Source organism: Chiloscyllium plagiosum, unplaced genomic scaffold (assembly GCF_037043375.1).
Source record: "Chiloscyllium plagiosum isolate Xiang-an unplaced genomic scaffold, Cpla_swu_hap1 HiC_scaffold_38, whole genome shotgun sequence".
Lineage (NCBI taxonomy): Eukaryota > Metazoa > Chordata > Chondrichthyes > Orectolobiformes > Hemiscylliidae > Chiloscyllium > Chiloscyllium plagiosum.
In genome coordinates, this window is record NW_028270176.1 from 81571043 (window position 1) to 81590871 (window position 19829).

Sequence of the window (19829 nt, forward strand, 5' to 3'; positions counted from 1 at the left end):
CACATCTTCTTGGAGCTCTCCCCCTCTCACCTTAAATGCACATTCTCTCGTAAAGATATTTCAACTCTGGGTAAAACATTTTGACCGTCAACCCTGTGCATCTCATGGCGCTGCGCTGACTGTCCCTAATTAGGTCATTCTTTACCAAATGCGCATAAATCCTATCCATAAGAATTCTGTCCAAAGCTTCCCAACCACAGAGGTGAGACTCACCAGGCTATAATTTCCTGGATTGTCCGTATTTCCCTTCTTGAAGAGAGGAAAACCATAAGCTACTCACCAGTCCTTTGCGACCTTTCCAGTGGCTAGTGAGGATTCAAAAATCATGGCCAAGACCCCAAAAATCTCCTGTCTTGCCTTTCTCAAATAACCTGGGGTAGCTACCATCGGGTCCTCGGGATTAATCCACTTTAATGCTCTTCAAGAAATCTAATGCTTCTTTCTCGACCTCAAAAATACCCGAGCACATTAGCATGCTCCACACAAATCTCATTATCCTCTATTTCCTTTTCCTGGGTGAATGCCGATGCAAAGTGATTATTTAGGATCTCGTCCACTTCCACTGACTTCAAGCACAAGTTCCTTCCTTTAGTCTTGACTGGCCCGACCTCTTTCCTAGTTATGCGGAAGCTGTGGAAAGGGTACAGAGGAGATTTACTGGGATATTGCCTGGTATGAAAGGAAGGTCTTAAGAGGAAAGGCTGAGGGAATGGAGGCTGTTTTAGTTGGAAAGAAGAAGGTCGAGAGGTGACTTAATTGCCTGCAACAGTAGTAGAATCGCCGACGCAAAGGGCATTTAAATGGGCATTGGACATACATATGGGTAATATTGGAAGGGTGCAGGTTAGATAGGCGTCAGATTATTTTCACAGGTCGGAGCAACATTGAGGGCCAAAAGGCCTGGACTGCGCTGTAACGATCCATGTTCACATCCTCTTGTGGGTAATTATCTCCAGAACGATTTGGGATTCACTTTAACCCTACTTGCGAAGGGCATGCCCCTCCTTGCTCTGGTCATTCCCTGTTCAGGTTCCTTCCAGCTTTTGGTTTTTCACATTCCTCACATGCCATGTCCAATTCTAGCTTCTCAAACCTTGCATAGCTTGTTTTGTTTCCCCTTTTGACTAAATTCCCAGCCTTCCTTGTTATCCAAGGGGCCCTTACATTACCAGCAATATCCCTCCTCCTTACTGGAACATGCTGGTCGTAAACTCCGATCAGCAAGCCTTGACCTATCTCCCACGTGCCCAATGTGGCATTGTCTGATGACAGCTCCTCCCAATTAAGACTCCCTAGCTCCTGCCTAATACTGACATCATTTGCAATCCCACAATTTAGAAACATCACATTTATTCGTAGCTGCCTTAAAAAAAACTTAAGTTGCGATCACTGTTTCCAAAATGGTCTCCCACTGAAAGGTCAGTCACCTGGCCAGGCTCATTCAGCAATATAAGGTTCACTATGGCCCCTCCCCTCCTTTACATTACTATTTCAAGAAACCCTCTTGAATACACTTCAACTCTGCACCGTTTTAGCCTCTTGCTCTAAAGTCGTGCCAGCAAATGGTGGGGAAGTTAAAGTCACTTTGATAACTCTTGTTATTGTCTCCTTTCATAATCTGCCGAGATATTTTTACCTCGAGGTATCGTTGGCAGATTGAGGGTCCTATCGTATAATCCCATCAACTGCATTCTTCTTATCCACATTGCCTCAGTGGGCGAGCCCCTCCAGTATGTCCTGAGTGCAGATGTAACATTCACCCGATTGGTTTTCCAACTCCTCCACCTCTTTTACCCTCCTGTCCATCTCATCTGAAACAATGAAACCTGGAACATTGAGCAGCCAGTCCTATCCTTCTCCGAAACAAATTTCTGGAATGGCCACAATATCGGATCTGAGCTTAACTACCTTAGCTATGTTGCGCCTTGTTGAAATTAACACAATCAGCCCATTCGAACTATGGTGTTCATTTCTCTGTATTTCCTTTCTGATTGACTCATATACATCTTCCGACCTTCCTTCCTTCCTCCCCCCCCCCCCCCCACGTGCTGCCCTGCTGCTGTGATTCCGAGGACCTTGCCATTCTAGGTTAAACCCTTCCCTTGTAGCAGGAGCGAGCCTCCCTGTGAGGATATTGGTTCCCCTCTAGTTCAGGTCACCCCTGCTCCAGAAGAGGTCCCAATGATTCAAGATCCTGAAACTCTTTCCCCTGTACCAGCTCTTCAGCCATGCATTCATCTCTGCTATCGTTCAATTCCTTGTGTCACAAGCACATGGGACTGGTGGTAACGTAATGATCACTATCCTCAAGGTCCTGCTTTTGAGTCGTTGCCTACTTCCTGTGCTTATTCCTCAGGATCTCATCCCTCTTTCTAACCATGTCGTTGGTAGCAATGTGCACCATGACCTCTGGCCTCCCATTCTCCCAATTCAGAATTTCAAGCAGATGCTCAGAGATGTCCTTGACCCAGGCATCATGGATACAACACCCCATCCTGGAGTCTCGGACGCAGCCACAGTAACACCTGTCTATGCCCCCAACTAGTGCCTCTCCTCCCATTTTCGTTCCCTTGGATTTTGCCCGACCTTGTTCTACAGCAGAGTCAGTTATAGAGTCATAGAGTCCTACCGCACAGAGAGAGGCCCTAAGGGCCAGACTGATCCCTGGCAACCATAATGTCCATCTATGGCCACCCCATTTCCCTGCCCATTCCCCATATCCTTCTAATCCTTTCCTATCCATGTATTTGTCCAAATGCTTTTTAAATATTGTTAATGTACCTGCCTCGGCCACTTCCACTGACAGCTCATTCCGTATGAGAATCAGCATCTGTGTAAAAAGTTGCTGTTAACGTTCCCTTTTATTCTTTCCCCTCTAACCTTTAACTGATGCCCTCTAGTCCTCAATTCTTCAACCCTGGGAAAAAGACTGAATGCATTCACCCTATCCATGCCTCTCATGATCATATACATTTCTATAAGATCTCCCTTATGTCTCCTGTGCTCTGAAGAAAAATGTCCCAGCTTGTCCAACCTCTCCTGATAACTCAGGCCATTGAGTTGTGGTGCTATAGACCTGGCTACCGCTGTGCTCCTCCCCTGAGAAGCTATCCCCAACAATACACCAGCTCTCTCTCCTTAATCATCCCGCATCCAACCCCATCTTTGTCCCCTGTACGATCCTCACTGTCCTGCTGTTGCTCCAACCCAACAACGCGGACACCCACTACCTGATGGAACCTGGATGCTTGGACAGGACAAGATCATGGGTGTTTTTAAATGCAATGAATGGAATTCTGAAATTATATTTGGACTGAATATAATCCAGAGCAACGTGAAATGGAGGTGGATGACGTACGTGACTTGCTGTGAGGATACTGACAGTAGAATCTGAGGTGATCATGAGTATATGAAGGTAGAATGTGGAAGACATGCTGGGACTGTATTGGAGTAGTCATGGTGAGAGGGAACAAATGCTGGATGGAGAGTTTCAGCAGCTGATGGACTGACAATGAAGTGAGTCATCGGAAACTGCGCAAGTGGCCACCATCTAATAGGACAGAGAAACTGATCCATCAGTCTGAAACTGACTCACCACGTGGCTATCAATGAATCCAATACAAGTGAATGGAAACATTGCTCAGAGCCTGTTTCTGTAACATTCAACACAACCAGGAAATGGAAAGTGAATAATGAGCTGAAAACAAGGCTCTGTTGGAGTCAAAATCATTCAATGTTCAGTCACTGAATATTCTAACCTGCAGAAAGGAATCTCCCAGAATCACAGCAGAAGGAGAAAACAAACTTCACAGAGGCAGAATGAAGCCACCGACTGCATCACAACAGCTCAGAGCAAAGAGGCTGAATTCTCAACCAACTGACAAGCAATACAGATACTTTCAGAGTTACAGATCGAGTTCAGAATTATTCAGGAAACAAACTTACCAGATACACTGGTCGGTGGTGTGTGCCAGAAATCCATGAATTAGCTTTGTGATGTGCCGTTTTTTCGTTGAAAAATGATTCTTTGTTTACGCTAAGAAGAGCAGATGCATAGTTCACTGATCATTAGATTTACAGACAAAGGAAACCTGATCAAGGACTCACAGGTCAATTACACTGTTAGTAACAGTCCATCGTACACAACAACAGCCTGTTACACAGAGAACAGAACAGATTCTAGTTTAACAGAGACACTCTCACAATGAACATCTGCTGCTTTAATAAAAATGTTACCTTTTTGAAGAAAAGGGACATATCACCAATACAGCGAAACTTTTAAACTGCCCGATGTAACTGCAGAGTTTTTAACCAATTCAGTGATCATTGTTTCTATGTAGTTTGAAGCTATTTTGAGCAGGGAATGTATCGAGGGTCGGTGTGTACTGCTAGACTAAGGGCCTGTTTCCACACTGGAGGGATACTATTCAATACAATTGTCAACCTGTCCCACAGCAGGATGGGTAAGGCCCGAGGGGAGTCTGTATCGGGCAGTGGTTGTGTCCCACAGCAGGATGGGTAAGGACGGAGGGGAGTTTGTACCGGGCAGTGGTTGTGCCCACAGCAGGATGGGTAAAGCCCGAGGGGACTCTGTACCAGGGAGAGGCTGTGTCCCACAGCAGGATGGGTCAGGCCTGAGGGGACTCTGTATCAGGCAGGGGTTGCGTCCCACAGCAGGATGGGTAAGGCCCGAGGGGAGTCTGTACTGGGCAGTGGTTGTGTCCCACAGCAGGATGGGTAAGGCCCGAGGGGAGTCTGTACTGGGCAGTGGTTGTGTCCCACAGCAGAATGGGTAAGGCCTAAGGGGACTGTGTACCGGGCAGTGGTTGCGTCCCACAGCAGGATGGGTAAGGCCTGAGGGGAGTCTGTACCCGGCAGGGGTTGTGCCCCACAACAGGATGGTTAAGGCCAGTCAAGAGTCTGTACCGGGGAGGGGTTGTGCCCCACGGCAGGAAGGGTGAGGCCCGAGGGTACCCTGTACCAGGGTGGGTATGCGACCCAAAGCAGGACAGGTAAGGCTCAAGGGTAGACTGTACCGGGGAGGGGTTGTGTCCCACAGCCAGACGGTTAAGGCCCGAGGGGAGTCTGTACCTCGGAGGGGATGTGTCCCACAGCAGGATGGGTAAGACACGAGGGGAGTCTATACCGGGGAGTGGCTGTGTCCCACAGCAGGATGGGTAAGACCCAAGGGGAGACTTTACCGGGGAGGGGTTGTGTCCCACGGCTGGAAGGGTGAGGCCCGAGAGTACTCTGTACCAGGGAGGGTATGCGACCCAAAGCAGGACAGGTAAGGCTCAAGGGTAGACTATACTGGGGAGGGGTTGTGTCCCACAGCCAGACGGTTAAGGCCTGAGGGGAGTATGTACCTCGGAGGGGATGTGTCCCACAGCAGGATGGGTAAGGCCCGAGGGGAGTCTGCACCAGGGAGGGGTTGTGACACACAGCAGGATGGTTAAGGCCAGAGACTAATCTGTACCGGGGAGGGTATGCGTCCCAAAGTAGGATGGGTAAGGCTCAAGGGTAGACTGTACCGGGGAGGAGTTCGGTCCCACAGCAAGATGGGTAAGGCCTGAGGACAGTCTGTACTGGGGATGGAATGTGTTGCACAGCAGGATGGGTAAGGCCAGAGGGAAAACTGTACCCAAGTGGGGTTGTGTCCAACAGCAGGGTGGGCAAGGCTCAAGATTAGACTTTACCAGGGAGGAGTTCAGTCCCACAGCAGGATGGGTAAAGCCTCAGGGGGGTCTGTACCGGGGAGGAGTTCAGTCCCACAGCAGAGCGGGTAAGGCCCGAGGGCCATCTGTAAAGGTGAGGGATTGTGTCCCACTTCAGGATGGTTAAGGCCTAAAGGGCAGTCTGCACCGGGGAGGGGTTGTGTCCCACAGCAGGATGGGTATGTCCCAGGGGAGTCTGTACCTGGGAGGGGTTGTGTCCCACTTCAGGATGGGTAAGGCCCGAAGGATTCAGTACTGGAGCGGTCTTGTGTCCCACAGCAGGATGGGTAATGTCCGAGGGGAGTCTATGTTGGGGAGGGGTTGTGTCCCACAGCAGAATGGGTAAGGTCTGAGGAGTGACCGAGAGCAAAGATTTATTTAGGGAGCTGAGGGGCAACATTTTCCACAGAGGAAATTGGAGAAACAAGAACAATTACAATATGGAAAAGACATTTGGGCAGGAACATGGAGGGGAGAAGGTTTGAAGGGCCATGGGCCAAACGCAGGGAAATGCAACTCATTCAGTTCAGGAAACCTGGTCAGCATTGATGACTTCGACCAGAGAGTCATGCAGCACAGAAACAGACCCTACGTCTTGGCTTATTGGGGGAGTGGACTATCGTGATAAGGCATGTTGTCGAGACTGAAGTAAGTTAGAGAGATATGGATGGTCGTCTGGACTGGAGCAGGTTCAAAAGTATGAAGTGATTGGTGAGAGGGGAGGAAAGTACAGAGATAGGAACTGTTTTTAGCATTAGAATGATTGAAGACACTGATCCACAAGACAAGCAATAGATACAGTGTGGGAGAGGGAACACAGAATGTAACATTCTCAGAAGCATTTCGACCCTCTCGTGGAAGGCCTGCTTTCCCCTCTTTTGTACTGATGCTCACTAAGACAGCACAAGCATGGATTGATAACTGTGACACTCCCGATGTTGTCTTAGTACAACAAAACTTGCAGTAAAGGCGGTGACCGAACCTGGGGTGTGTCTATATTGTGCTCCCTCTCCAGCACTATAGCTATGTCATGTCCTGTTAGCTGATGTTTGGAGCCCTCTCATTGCTCTGTGCACTGTGAGTGATCTTACCTCACTGCAGGATTTATTGAAGGCTCCAGATCTCTCTGCCCTGTGTCTCTCTGGCTGACAAAACATCTTCAATGAGGGATGGATAAGACACCCAGCAGCTGGGAAGTCTATTAGGTCAGGACCTTCCTGAGTACCTACAGACAGATAAACAGAATGGGAAATTAGACTGATGCAGTGAGGGCTACACATGTCAAATGGCACTGAGTCCCACAGAAATCAGGAACATCCCAGTCTCCATCGTCTATCTGGAGTGGAGAATTCTGTTTGCTCAGGATCTGGAGTAGCTGCAAGAGCGAGGGACACTGACAGAGGCAACAATTAGACCCACACAGTGAGGGATACCACATGGAGAAAGGCTGAGTGATATCACCAGAGTGCAAGATCAAACAATTGCGCAGGAAGAAAGGGTTTTGATTCATGTTGCACTGCGATGTGCAACCTATGAGCAGGCGAAGTGATAGCCTAGTGGCATTATGTGAGACAATTTATCCAGAAACTCAGCAAATGTGCTCTGGACACAGGTTCAAATCCCACAATTGCAAATGATTGAATGTGAATTAAATGCTTCAAAAAAGATGTAATTAAAAACCTGTAAGTGAGTATTAATCAATTGCGGATGTTAAGAAAAATCCACCGGGTGCATTCATGACTTTAGTGAAGTAATCTAAGGTGGGTCTTTCCTCCTATTGTCCTAGACCCCGATAGCCCCGCCCTCCTGCACATTGACCTTCTCAAGATGGCGACTCTGAGGCCCGCACTCCCTCTTCCCTCAAACATATGGCGGCCGTGACCCTGGGCCGCTCTCCCGACAGAGACCACCACCTCCTTATCAGGGCCTTGAGTGTCTTTTTCGGGTTTTTTCAGCTATCCGCTTCTTGTGAATTGTCTATGCTCCTTTCTCCCAGTGAGTCTCCCACACGCCGCTCTCAGAAGCCGATCGTAGCCGCACCCGGAGAAAGCTGCTCCACGTCTCGCTGTATCCTGGTTAATGTGACACTGCGCATGCCCTTCATAGAAACCAAACTGCGCGTGCGTCGGAGGTTATCAGTGAGTTTATAGAGAATATTCATACCTGAACAGAATCACGGGAGAAATATTAGACATTAACAATTGCTCTGTCGTGTTACAGTCATTGAGATGGTTCATATACAAATAGATTTCTCGGTCCAACTTAACCATACCAGCCAGGTTAGTAAATTACCAATCATTCTGGGAGTTTGAAAAGAAGTTTGTTACTCGAGTTGTGTAAATCGATTGGAAATGTGTACATTGTCAGATTTCCATCTCAACGATTTCTTTAAAACCTCACATTTTTTTATGAGAGGGGATAATGCTCCACGATGTCGTGAGAATGATCAATCCTGCAAAACAGTTTACTTTCTGACCAATCCTGAAGCGTTCACTCCCGAGAATGCATTGGTCCCGCTCCTCACTCACTCTGGTTGGAGGACCGGACGCTGCTCTGTCCTCCAGTTCCGCCGCTTCCTCCCAATTGCAGTGTTGATTGAGGCGCGACTCAGCAGCTAAGCAACAGAAACATTAAGGGAGAAGGGAAGTTGGAGTCGATGCCTTGTGATGCGGTGAAAATATCCCCAATCTTGGACCGAGAGGTCTGGGTTCAATTCACAGATGGTGCAGGTGTGTGTAAAAGCAACTTTGAACAGGTTCATGAGGGAAAACAAGGGAAGTCAGGAACCGAGTAAAAACAATAGAAAACGCATACAATGTGGTGGGGATCTCAATACTCATATGATTTTAGTCTTTACCAAGTGTTTCAGCGTCCCAATACAGTCTGTTCCACTCTTCCTTGTGCACAGCCATATACCACGATTGTGGGATAAAGTGTTGTGGTGGGATATAAAGGTAGTTTTCTGGAACTCCCTCAGTTTTGGAGGTGAAAATAGGTGAGAAGGAGTAGGGTTTTGTATGGAGTTACCTGTTCCCCTTCTGTTGCAGCATCTTATTATTGCCGTGACTCTACCTCGTATATGTTTGGTAGAGATCAGTGACATTTCATAAGCCCACAATACAAGATCCGTCACTCTGTTTAAGACAGCAGAAATCTCTTTTAGCACTATAGTCATGACATGCATGGACCTGTTGCAGTGCCTCAGAGACCATGAGGCAGCCATACTCTTTATGATAGACAAACTGAGTTTGGAACCTCCTCTGTCCTTAAGACTTTATGCACTGCTTGCACTCTTCCATTTCCCCTTTGCCCGTTCCCATTCCAACCCACCCCACCTGCATCACTCCACAGTTGGAGCTGTCAAGAGCAGAAGTCTGTGGAATAGCCTCCCTAAACTTCTCTATCCTCCTTTTAAGATGATCAACGTTTTGATCATCCATGAAGCACCTTAGGAGATTTGCCATTGTGAAAGTTCCATACAATGCAAGTAGTTGTTGGTATTGCCATACAGGAATGATGCAGTCAAAATTCTAACAAGAAAGTCACTGATAGGCGTAGTGTATAGGCCACCAAATAGGCATAGGTAATAAACAAATTCATAACTAATGCCTGTACAAATGGTACAGCTATTATCGTGGGTGATTTTAAACCAATGTAGATTGGTCAAATCAGGTCAAACCTGACCTGCTGCGCTTTTCTAGCAACATATTTTCAGCTCAAACCAACTCAGTCAAGGTAGCCTTGAGGAGTTCATTAAGTGTATTCATGATAGTTTTCTTGAACAGTATGAAATGGAACTGACAAGGGAGCAAGCTATCCAAGACCTGGCCCTGAACAATGAGGCAGGAATAATCAATGACTTCAGAATTAGGGATCCCCTGGGAAGAAGCGATCACCGTATGGTTGAATTAGAATACATATGGAGAGTGTGAAGATAAAATCTAATAACTGGGTCCTGTGCTTGAACACTGGGAACTACAATAGAATGAGAGAGAATCTGGATAAAGTAGACTGGAAACAAAAATTTTATGGTGGGAAGTTGATGAGCAATGGAAGATTTTCAAAGACATTTTACAAAAGTCTATTCCAGTGAAAAGGAAGAACTGTATGAAAAGGCATACTCGGCAATGGGTATCTGAGGAAAGTGATCAAATTAAACTATAAGACCATAAGATATAGGAGTGGAAGTAAGGCTATTCGGCCCATCGAGTCCACTCCGCCATTTAATCATGGATGATGGGCATTTAAACTTCACTTACCCGCATTCTCTCCGTCCGTCCTTAATTCCTTGTGACATCAAGAATTTATCAATCTCTGCCTTGAAGACATTTGGCGTCCCAACCGCCACTGCACTCCGTGGCAATGAATTCCACAGGCCCACCACTCTCTGGCTGAAGAAATGTTTCTGCATTTCTGTTCTGAATTGATCCATTCTAATTCAAAGGCTGTGCCCACCGGTCCTAGTCTCCTCGCCTAACGGAAACAATTTCCTAGAGTCCACCCTTTCCAAGCCATGTATTCTCTTGTAAGTTTCTATTAGATCTCCTCTTAACCTTCTAAACGCCAATGAATATAATCCCAGGATCCTCAGCCATTCCTCGTATGTTAGACCTACTATTCCAGGGATCATCCGTGGGAATATCCGCTGGACACGCTCCAGTGCCAGCATGTCCTTCCTGAGGTGTGGGGACCAAAACTGGACACAGTATTCCAAATGGGCCTAATCAGAGCATTTTAAAGTCTCAGCAGCACATCGCTGTTTTCATATTCCAACCTTCTTGAGATAAATGACAACATCGCATTCGCTTTCTTAATCACGGTTTCAACCTGCATGTTTACCTTTAGAGAATCCTCGACTAGCTCTCCCAGATCCCTTTGTATTTTGGCTTTATTAATTTTCTCACCGTTTAGAAAGTAGTCCATGCTTGTATTCATTTTACCAAAGTGCAAGACCTCGCGTTTGCACACATTGAATTCCATCAGCCATTTCCTGGACCCCTCTCCCAAACTGTCTAGATCCTTCTGCAGCCTTCCCACTTCCTCAGTACGACCTGTCTGACCACCTAACTTCGTATCATCAGCAAACTTCTTTAGAATGCCCCCAGTCCCTTCATCAAGATCATTAATATATAATGTGACTATGCAGGTCACCATGCCTGGGATCCAATCAACAACAAGTCCAGCAGTAACTTTAGTGCAATTGCTGAATGGGCAGACTGTTTAACTCCAAGGAGTTATCCAAGCAGCTCAGTCCTCAGTCATACAGTCCCCTCAATTTCAGAGAGTTCAGATTTCTAATATACTTGAAAATGAGGACTCCTAGGAATCTGTGAATAGCATGACTGACTCTCAGAAATGTAGAGAAATTCGACCGAGACGGCCTTCATACAGGAAAATCCTGAATGAACTTTCTTCTGATCCCCCCAGTGTGCCAAGAAATCGATGAGGAGAAATCAGAAGAAGAGTCTGTCTCAACCATTACTACAATGACAATGCAGACACCCATCTATCAGACGAGCAGCGGACACTACATTGCTATTACACAGGGGGGAGCAATTCAGCTGGCCAACAATGGTACAGATGGAGTGCAAGGACTCCAGACACTAACAATGACCAACGCAGCTATAGCCAAGGTTGGAGCAGCCATTATACAGTATGCACAGAGCCCTGATGGACACAAATCTTTGTGCCGGGCAGAAGTTTGATAGAAATTGTCCCATTGTACAGACACAGCATGGGTTCATGAAGGGCAGGTCATGATTGACCAATCTTTTGAAATTCTATGAAGACATTTCAAGCAAGGTGAACAACGAGGAGCCAGTGGATGTGGTGTAGCTGGATTTCAAAAAAAAAAACATCATCAAGGTGCTGTGCAAGAGGCTGTTGCATAATATAAGGGTGCATGGTGTAAGGGGTAGAAGATTGGTTGACTAATAGAAAGCAAAGTGTGGGGATAAATAAGTATTATTCTGGCTGGCAATCATTGATAAGTAGTGTGCCTCAGGGATCGGTGTTGGGACTGCAATTATTTACAATTGATACAGATGATTTGGAGTTGGAACCAAATGTAGGGTGTCAAAGTTTGCGTGTGACACTAAGATAATTAGCGGAACAAAGTGAGTGGAGGACTGTGAAACTTTCCAGTGGAACATAGATACATTGAGTGAGTGGGTAATGGTCTGTCAAATGAAATAGAATGTTTGTAAATATAAAGTTTATACTCTTTGGTTGTAGTAACATTTAAAAAAAATATTTGAATGTTATAAAGTTGCATCATTTGCTCTTCAGAGGGACCTGAGCATCCTTCTGCATGAAGGTTGGTCACCAGGTACAACAATCAATTCAGAAAACAAATGGAATTTTGTCCTTCATTCCTGAAGGGATTGTGTTTAAAAGCAGAGGTTATTTTCCAGCTGTATTTGGGTGCTGGTGAGGCCACACCTGGAGTACTCCATGTAGTTTTTATCTCCTTCGTTGAGAAAGGATGTACTGGCACGAAAGAGGGGTGCCGAGGATGTTAACTAGGTTGACTTCGGAGTTGAGGGGGTTGGCTTAAGAGAGACTGATTAGATTGGGATTATAATCATTGGAATTCAGAAGAATGGAAACATATAAAATAATGAATGGAATGGATAAAATAGAAGTAGAGAGATGTTTCCATTAGCAGGTGAAGCTAGGACAAGAGGGCATCACCACAATACTAGAGGCAGCAAATTTAAGACTGAATTGAGAAGGAACTTCTTGACCTCTATGGAATTCATTGCCCAGGGAAGTAGTTGATGCCTGTTCAGAAAACCTTTCTAAAACTAGGTTAGATTTTTTTAAAAAAGTAATTAATTAATAGACATGGTGAGAACGTGGGTAAATGGTTCTGTGTCCACGGAATGGTCAGCCATGATCTTATTGAATGGCAGAGCAGGCTGGAAGGGCAGGACGGCCTTCTACTGTTCCTAGTTCTTCTTCTGTTATACATCCTCCCTCATTCGTGACTTGGAGGTGTTGATGTTGGATTGGGATGGATAAAATTAAAATTCACACAACACTAGGCTATTGGTCAACAGGATTATTTGGAAGCACTAGGTTTGCTGCTTCTTCATCAGGTGGTTTTGAGATGGTGTTGTCATTTTTAACTCTTGTAACTCATGAACAGCAACAAAAGCCACGAAGCAATCCGCATGCTCCAGCCAACAATGGGCTCTAGGTGATTGATGTCAGCGGCGGACCAATGGAAAGGCAGGGACAGAGCTGGAGGACCTGGCGGGGCAGTTGGTCCTCCGACCAATCAGGGTGATGTAGGGGCGGGACTAGACTATACCACGTGATCATCCTCGCGTTCGTTTCGGGATGTGTGGACGGAGAGCTGTTGGTAAAGATAGAAATAAGCAGCAGGAAGCATGAGGGAAATGATGTTGTTCTGGGTTGAGAAGGTTTATAGACATTTAGTGCACATTGGAAAATACAAATTTGAAACTTTTTTGCAATAAACGGGAAAATGCCTCATCCAGCGATTGACTCGAGTAAGCGCCGCCATCTTTATTCGGGGCAACAATTCACTGGACACGTGCAGGCGCCAGCTTTGTAGGGGGCAAAGTTCAGCGGGACGCATGTGCAGCCCTCTCTGGTAGAGAGTCATAGGGCAGGATTTACACAGAGCATATTCACACCAAGAGAAAAGGATTTTTTTTCTGGATTTGTTTTGTCATTCATTTAAATGATTTGGATGTGAATAGAGGCAGTACAGTTAGTAAGTTTGCACGTGACACCAAAATTGGAGGTATTGTGGACAGTGACAAAGGTTGTCTCAGAGTACAATGGGATATTGATCGGATGGAACAATGGGCTGGGGAGTGGCAGATAGGGTTTAACTTAAATAAATGTGAGGTGCTGCATTTTAGAAAAGCAAATCAGAGCAGGACTCACACACTGAATTGTAAGATCTTGGAAAATCTTGCTGAACAAAGAGACCTTGGAATGTAGGTTCATATTTCCTTGAAAATAGAGTCGCAGGTAGATACGACAGTGAAGAAGACATTTGGTATGCTTCCCTTTATTGGTCAGAACATTGAATAAAGGAGCTGGACAGGACATTGGTTGGGTCACTTTTGGAATATTGTGTGCAGTTCTGGTCTCCCTCCTATCAGAAGGAGGCACTGAAACTTGAAAGGTTTGAGAATTGATTTTCAAGGATGTGACCAGGGTTGGAGGATTTGAGTTGCAGGGAGAGGCATATTAGGCTGGGGTCATTTTCCATGGAGTGTCATAGGCTGTGGTGAGACGGACGAAGAGATCATGGAGTGGGAATTCACGATCGCTAAAGTTCAATGGACAGGGGAATCATTTGGACGGAAGTACGTTCTGCAGATTTTGGGAACCAGAATCAATATTGGAGTGGTGCTGAAGAAGCACAGTAGGTCAGGCAGCATCCGGGTTGCAGAAAAAAATGACGTTTCGGTCAAAAGCCCTACATCAGGAATAAAGCTGCGAGACTCGAGGATGCAGAGATAAACGGGAGGACTGGGTCTGGGAAGAATTTAGCTGAGAGTGCAATAGGTGGATAGAGATGGGGTTAAAGGTGATAGGTCGGAGGAGAGGGTGGAGCGGATAGATGGGAAGTAAGATAGATAGATGGGACAGGTCAATAGGATGGTGCCAATCTAGAAGGTTGGAACTCGGATAAGGTGGGCGTGGAGAGATAAGGAAGCTGGTGAAGACCACATTGATGCCCTGGGGTTGAACATCCCAAGGTGGAAGATGAGGCGTCAGGTGTTGACGGAATGGCGGTGGAGGAGGCGCAGGAACTGCATGTCCATGGGAAAGTGGGGGTGGGGTGGGGGGGGGGGGGAGGGAGGGAGTTGACGTGTTTGGTCATGGGGAGTTGAGGTTGAATGTTGCAGGTGTGTTGGAAATGTTCGCTGAAGTGCTCTGCGAGAAGGTGTCTGTTGGCCCCAATGTAGAGGAGACCAACCGATGCAATAAATGACATGTGTGGCAGTGCAGATTCACATTTGATGGATGTGGAAGGATCTATTGGAGCCTTGGAAGGATGTGATGGGGAAGATGTGGGTGCAGGTTTTGCAATTCCTGTGGTGGCAAGGGAAGGTGCCGGGAGGGGAGGGTGGGTCATTGGAGGGCGTGGACTTGACTAGGTAGTCGTGCAGGAAACAGTCTTAGTGAAAAGTGGATAGGGGTGGCGAGGGAAATATATCTTTCAAGTTCAGTGTTACTGACACTTTTTACAAACTCACTGACTCCCACAGCTGTCTGGATTATACCTCCTCCCACCCCGTCTCTTGCACAAATGTGATCCTATATTCCCAATTCCTCCACCTCCATCGCATCTGCTCCCAAAGGAGATGCACAGCGTTTCAGGAAGCATCCGAGGAGCAGTAAAATCGACGTTTTGGGCTAAAGCCCTTCGTCAGGAATACAGTCAGAGAGCCTGAAGGCTGGAGAGATAAATGAGAGGAGGTTTGGGGTGGGGAGAAAGCAGCATAGAGTACAATAGGTGAGTGGGAGAGGTGATGAAGGTGATGGGTCAGGGAGGAAGGTGGAGTGGATCGGTGGAAAGGAAGATAGGCAGGTAAGACAAGTCATGGGGACATTGCTGAGCTGGAAGTTTGGAGCTGGGGTGAGGTGGGGGAACGGTAAATGAGTAAACTGGTCAAGTCTACATTGATGCCCTGGGGTTGCAGTATTCTGAGGCAGAAGATGAGGTGTTCTTCCTCCAGGCATCGGTTGTGAGGGAGTGGCGGTGTAGGAAGCCGAGGAGCTCCATGCCCTCAGCTCAGTTAGAAGGGGAGTTGAAATATTGGGCCACTGGGCAGTGTGATTGCTTGGTGCGTGTGGCCCAAAAATGTTCCATAAAGTGCTCTGCTCGGAGGCGTCCTGTCTCCCTAATGTAGAGTAGACCGCATCGGGAGCAACGGATACAATAAATTATATTGGTGGCTGTGCAGGTAAAACTTTGATGCCTGTGGAAGGCTCCTTTGGGGCCATGGATGGAGGCCAGGGAGAAGGTGTGGACGCAGATTTTGCAATTATTGCGGTGGCAGGGGAATGTGCCAGGACGGGAGGATGGGTTGTTGGGGGGCGTGGACCTGACCAGATAGTCACGGAGGGAACGGTCTTTGTGGAAGGTGAAATGGGATAGGGAGGGAAATATATCCCTGGTGGTGGGGTCCGTTTGGAGGTGGTGGAAAAGTTGGCGGATGATTTGGTTTCTGCGAAGGTTGGTAGGGTGGAAGGTGAGCACCATGGCGGTTCTGTCCTTGTTATTGTTGGAGGAGTTGGTTCTGAGGGCGGAGGTTCAGGATGTGGACAAGATGCATTGGAGGGCATCTTTAACCACATGCGAAGGGAAATTGCGGTCTCTGAACAAGGAGACCATCTGGTGTGTTCTGAACTCTATGCTACTTTCTCTTCACCCCCACCCTACTCTCATTTATCTCTCCACCCTTCAGGTTCTCTGCCTGTATTCCTGATGAAGGGCGTTTGCCCGAAACTTCGATTTTTCGGCTCCTCGGATTCTGCCTGAACTGTTGTGCTTTTCCAGCACCGCTCTAATCTCAACTCTTCTTTCCAGCATCTGCAATCATTGTTTTTACCCTCTGCTCCCAAAGGACAAGTCCCACCACAGAACATACCAGATGGCCTCCTTCTTTAAAGACCGGAACTTCCCAATCTATGTGGTTGAAGATGCCCTCCAACGCACCTCATCCATGTTCCGTACTCCACCCATGAACCCCAAACCTCCAACCACAACAAGACAGAACCCCCAGGTCCTCATCTTCTATCCCACCAACTTCTGCATAAATCACATCATCCGCTGACAGTTTCGCCAACTCAAAACGGATCCCATCACCAGGGATAGGTTCTCCTCCCCAGCCCTATCCACTTTCCACCAAGACCATTCGCTCTTTGACAACCTAGTCAAGTCCACGCCCTGCAATGTCCAACCCTTCCCTCCCGGCACCTTCCTCTGCCACCGCAGGAATTGCAAAACCTGCACCCACATCTACTCTTTATCTCTGTCCAAGGCTCCAATGGAGGCTTACACATCCATCAAAGTTTCACCTGCACCTCCACACATGTCATTTCTTGTGTCCGTTGCTCCCGATGCGGTCTACTCTAAATTGGGGAGACCGGATGTCTTCTCATAGAGCACTTCAGAGAATATCGCCAGGACACCCACAAGAATCAATCCCAGTGCCCTCATGGCCAAACATTTCAACTCCCACTCCCACTCTCCCGAGCACATGCAGATCTTGGGCCTCCTCCATTGGGCCTCATCATCTTCCGCCTCGGGACCCTTCAAACCCAGGGCATCAATTGGGACTTCACCAGTTTCCTCATTTCCCCTCCCCCTACCTTACCCCAATTCCCAACTTCCAGCTCATCACCGTCCTCCTGACCTGTCACACCTGTGCATCTTCATTCCCACCTTTTCACTACACCTCTTCCCTGAAATATCATGTTCACCCTCCACCTCTATCCACTTACTGCACTCGCAGCTACCTTCTCCCCAGCCCCGCCCCACTCCCATTTATCTCTCCAACCAAATGCTCCCAGTCCCATTCCTGATGAAGGGCTTTTGCCTGTAATGTTCATTTTTCATGCTCATAAGATGCTGCCGGACCTGCTGTGCTTCTCCCACACCACTCTAATCTTGAGGGGAATCAGTTGATTGGGAGCGTTTTTGGATATTTTCTATTGTTGACCACTTTAGCAGCTACCAGTTTAGGGAACAGCTAAAGGACTGAGCACAAGTCAAGTCACCACATAAACATTTTTTTTAATTGTAAGATAAAACATGGAAAGCAGAAGTATGCAACTTTGCCCATCAATACTGTTTCACCAATGAGTTTATCATTGATTCCTTTCCAGATCAGAGTGCTATGGGCCTTGGAGGAGAACTTGAAAATGGTGGTGTTTCGTTGCAACCTCTAATCTTGTCCTTTTGGTCAGTACAGCTATTGAGCTTTGAAGGTTCTGTCAAATATGCCCACATGACTTACTCCAGTGCATCCTGTAGTTGGTGCACCCTGTTGCAAGTGTGCCTAAGCGGTGAAGAGAATGAATATTGCAGGTATTGACGAGGGTACAATCAAGTGACTGCATTGTCGTGGACCGTGTCCAGTTCCTTAAGTGTTACTGAAGTTACACCTATCGAGGCAAATGGAGAGAGTTATGTTCCACGTCTCATTTGTGCCTTGCAAACGATTTAAGATTCACGGAGACACAAGCTGAGTTTATAATCAAAAAATGTCGACCAAAGGACATGTTTCTGTTGTCCAATTGTTTATATAGCCAGTTTCTATCTGTTTATTTTTCTAAATACTAACTCTGTGGACTATTACACTGGATAATTTGGTTACAGTAAAGCCATTGAACGTCAGTGGGATATAATTAGATCCTCATTTGTCAGAGTTATCATTATTCTATTTCGTCCTTGTGTGGACCAATCTGATTCCAGTCGCTGTCTGATTTCAAGTTTCAATTCCCGTCTGTGCTTGAAATTTCAATGGTTTCTTTGCATAAATGTCTCCACGTGCCGTAATAATATGTAAGGACGCTGCAGGGGACAACAGAGATTAATGAACATGTTGTCAACACAGGAGAAAATGGAGCTTTGTGGGATGATTGCTTAGGCTGGGATTATTCTCCTTGAAACAAAGGACGCTGAGTGCAGCTCTATAATCACGTAATAACATTTATACACGTTCAATATTCATGGGAACTTGACAGGGTAGTTACTGGCAGGTGGGGTGGTTTACTCTGGTATGAGGGGAGCACCAGAGGACATAAACTCAGAATTAGGTATTGCCAATTTACTTCAGAAATGGGGAGTAATTTCTTTGCTCAGGGACCAGTGAATCCGTGGAACTCCTTACCAAAACTGGTGTTGAGGCTGAGTTGCTGTGTATTTTCAAACTGTGCCAGACAGATATTTAACGAGAAAGACGATGAAGCTTTGTCGAGGTAATGCAGGAGAATGGAGTTGAGGATTATCAGATCAGCCATGAGTTCATTGAATGGTGGAGTTGACTCGATGGGCTGAATGGCCTACTTCCAATCTTACATCATTTGGTCTAACTCCTTACTTTATTGATAAATTTAGAATTCTGAGGGGATGGGATGAAGTGATAGAAAATGTTTCCAAACTGATCAGACAGATTAGGAACTAGGCTCATAAGCTCATGAACAAGAAATGTGCTGTGGCTTGGAGACAACAAATGGCACTGGGCACACCGCAGATGGGCATGTGTAGAAGTTGTGTTTGCTAAAGAAAATTGGTGGATCTAATATTGTTGCCAACTTGGCGTCATGCTGGATGATGGATCGCGGTATGACTCACACAGCAAAAGGTTGTGAAAGAATGAAAGGTTCGTTTCATTGGAAAAGTTTTCTGTGGTTCCAATTCCAATTGACTGTTTGAAATACTGATCAGAAAGTTGTGTGGAATGTTACATTAAAATTCACAATCCCACTGGATAAACTATTGCACCCAATCTCTCCTTATTTGTTTCACTTTCATTCGAAGTAAATTCATAGAAAGTCAAGATGGAATGAAAGGAGGAAAGAAACGTTTGCACTCCTTTTCATTATCCCAATTTAACTTACAACAGAATCAAATTGCTTTATTTCGACTTTGATGAGGTATCAATTTATCACAAATCTCTAATGCAATGAAGGATAAGAGCAAGATTCTCCATCCAGTGTATCCTAAAGAAGCGAGGTGCAAAGGGATACCACAGCTGCGTTGGTAGAAGTAACAGCCAGAGTAGGATTCAAATCCACACATGCACAATGAAAGAGCAACCTGACGCGTTAAACTCTGGGCCACTTAAGTTCATGGAAAAGGGGCTCACATATAACCACATCAAGATTACATATGGTGCACCTCGGGGAGAAGAAATTCCCTGAGCAGAATCGAATTCACACCATTATGTTTCTTCTTTCGGCGGAATAATAATATCAGCAAAATCCAAGGAATTGACCTCATCCTTGGAAGGAATACCCTGTCCTTGATTTATTCCGAGTCGGTACTGTCTCAGAATGAACCAGCAAACATGTAATTCCCGTCACATTCATACACTGAGTCTTGACGCATAATTT

At 46.3% G+C, this 19829-nt stretch overlaps 1 protein-coding gene and 1 long non-coding RNA gene across 2 annotated transcripts in view; both read right to left on the reverse strand.

Moving 5' to 3' along the window:
- LOC148139710 (uncharacterized) overlaps window positions 1-7734 on the reverse strand; it is a 49991-nt gene extending 42257 nt beyond the window's left edge. The window contains exons 1-3 of the long non-coding RNA XR_015753564.1: window positions 7533-7734; window positions 6806-6939; window positions 3946-4036 (exon numbers count right to left, since the gene is read on the reverse strand). This is a non-coding gene — a long non-coding RNA (uncharacterized LOC148139710). The remainder of the gene's footprint in view (window positions 1-3945; window positions 4037-6805; window positions 6940-7532) is intronic.
- Window positions 1-19829, reverse strand: part of LOC148139665 (uncharacterized) — a 481109-nt gene that overhangs the window by 404313 nt on the left and 56967 nt on the right. The gene's annotated exons all lie outside the window — the stretch shown is intronic.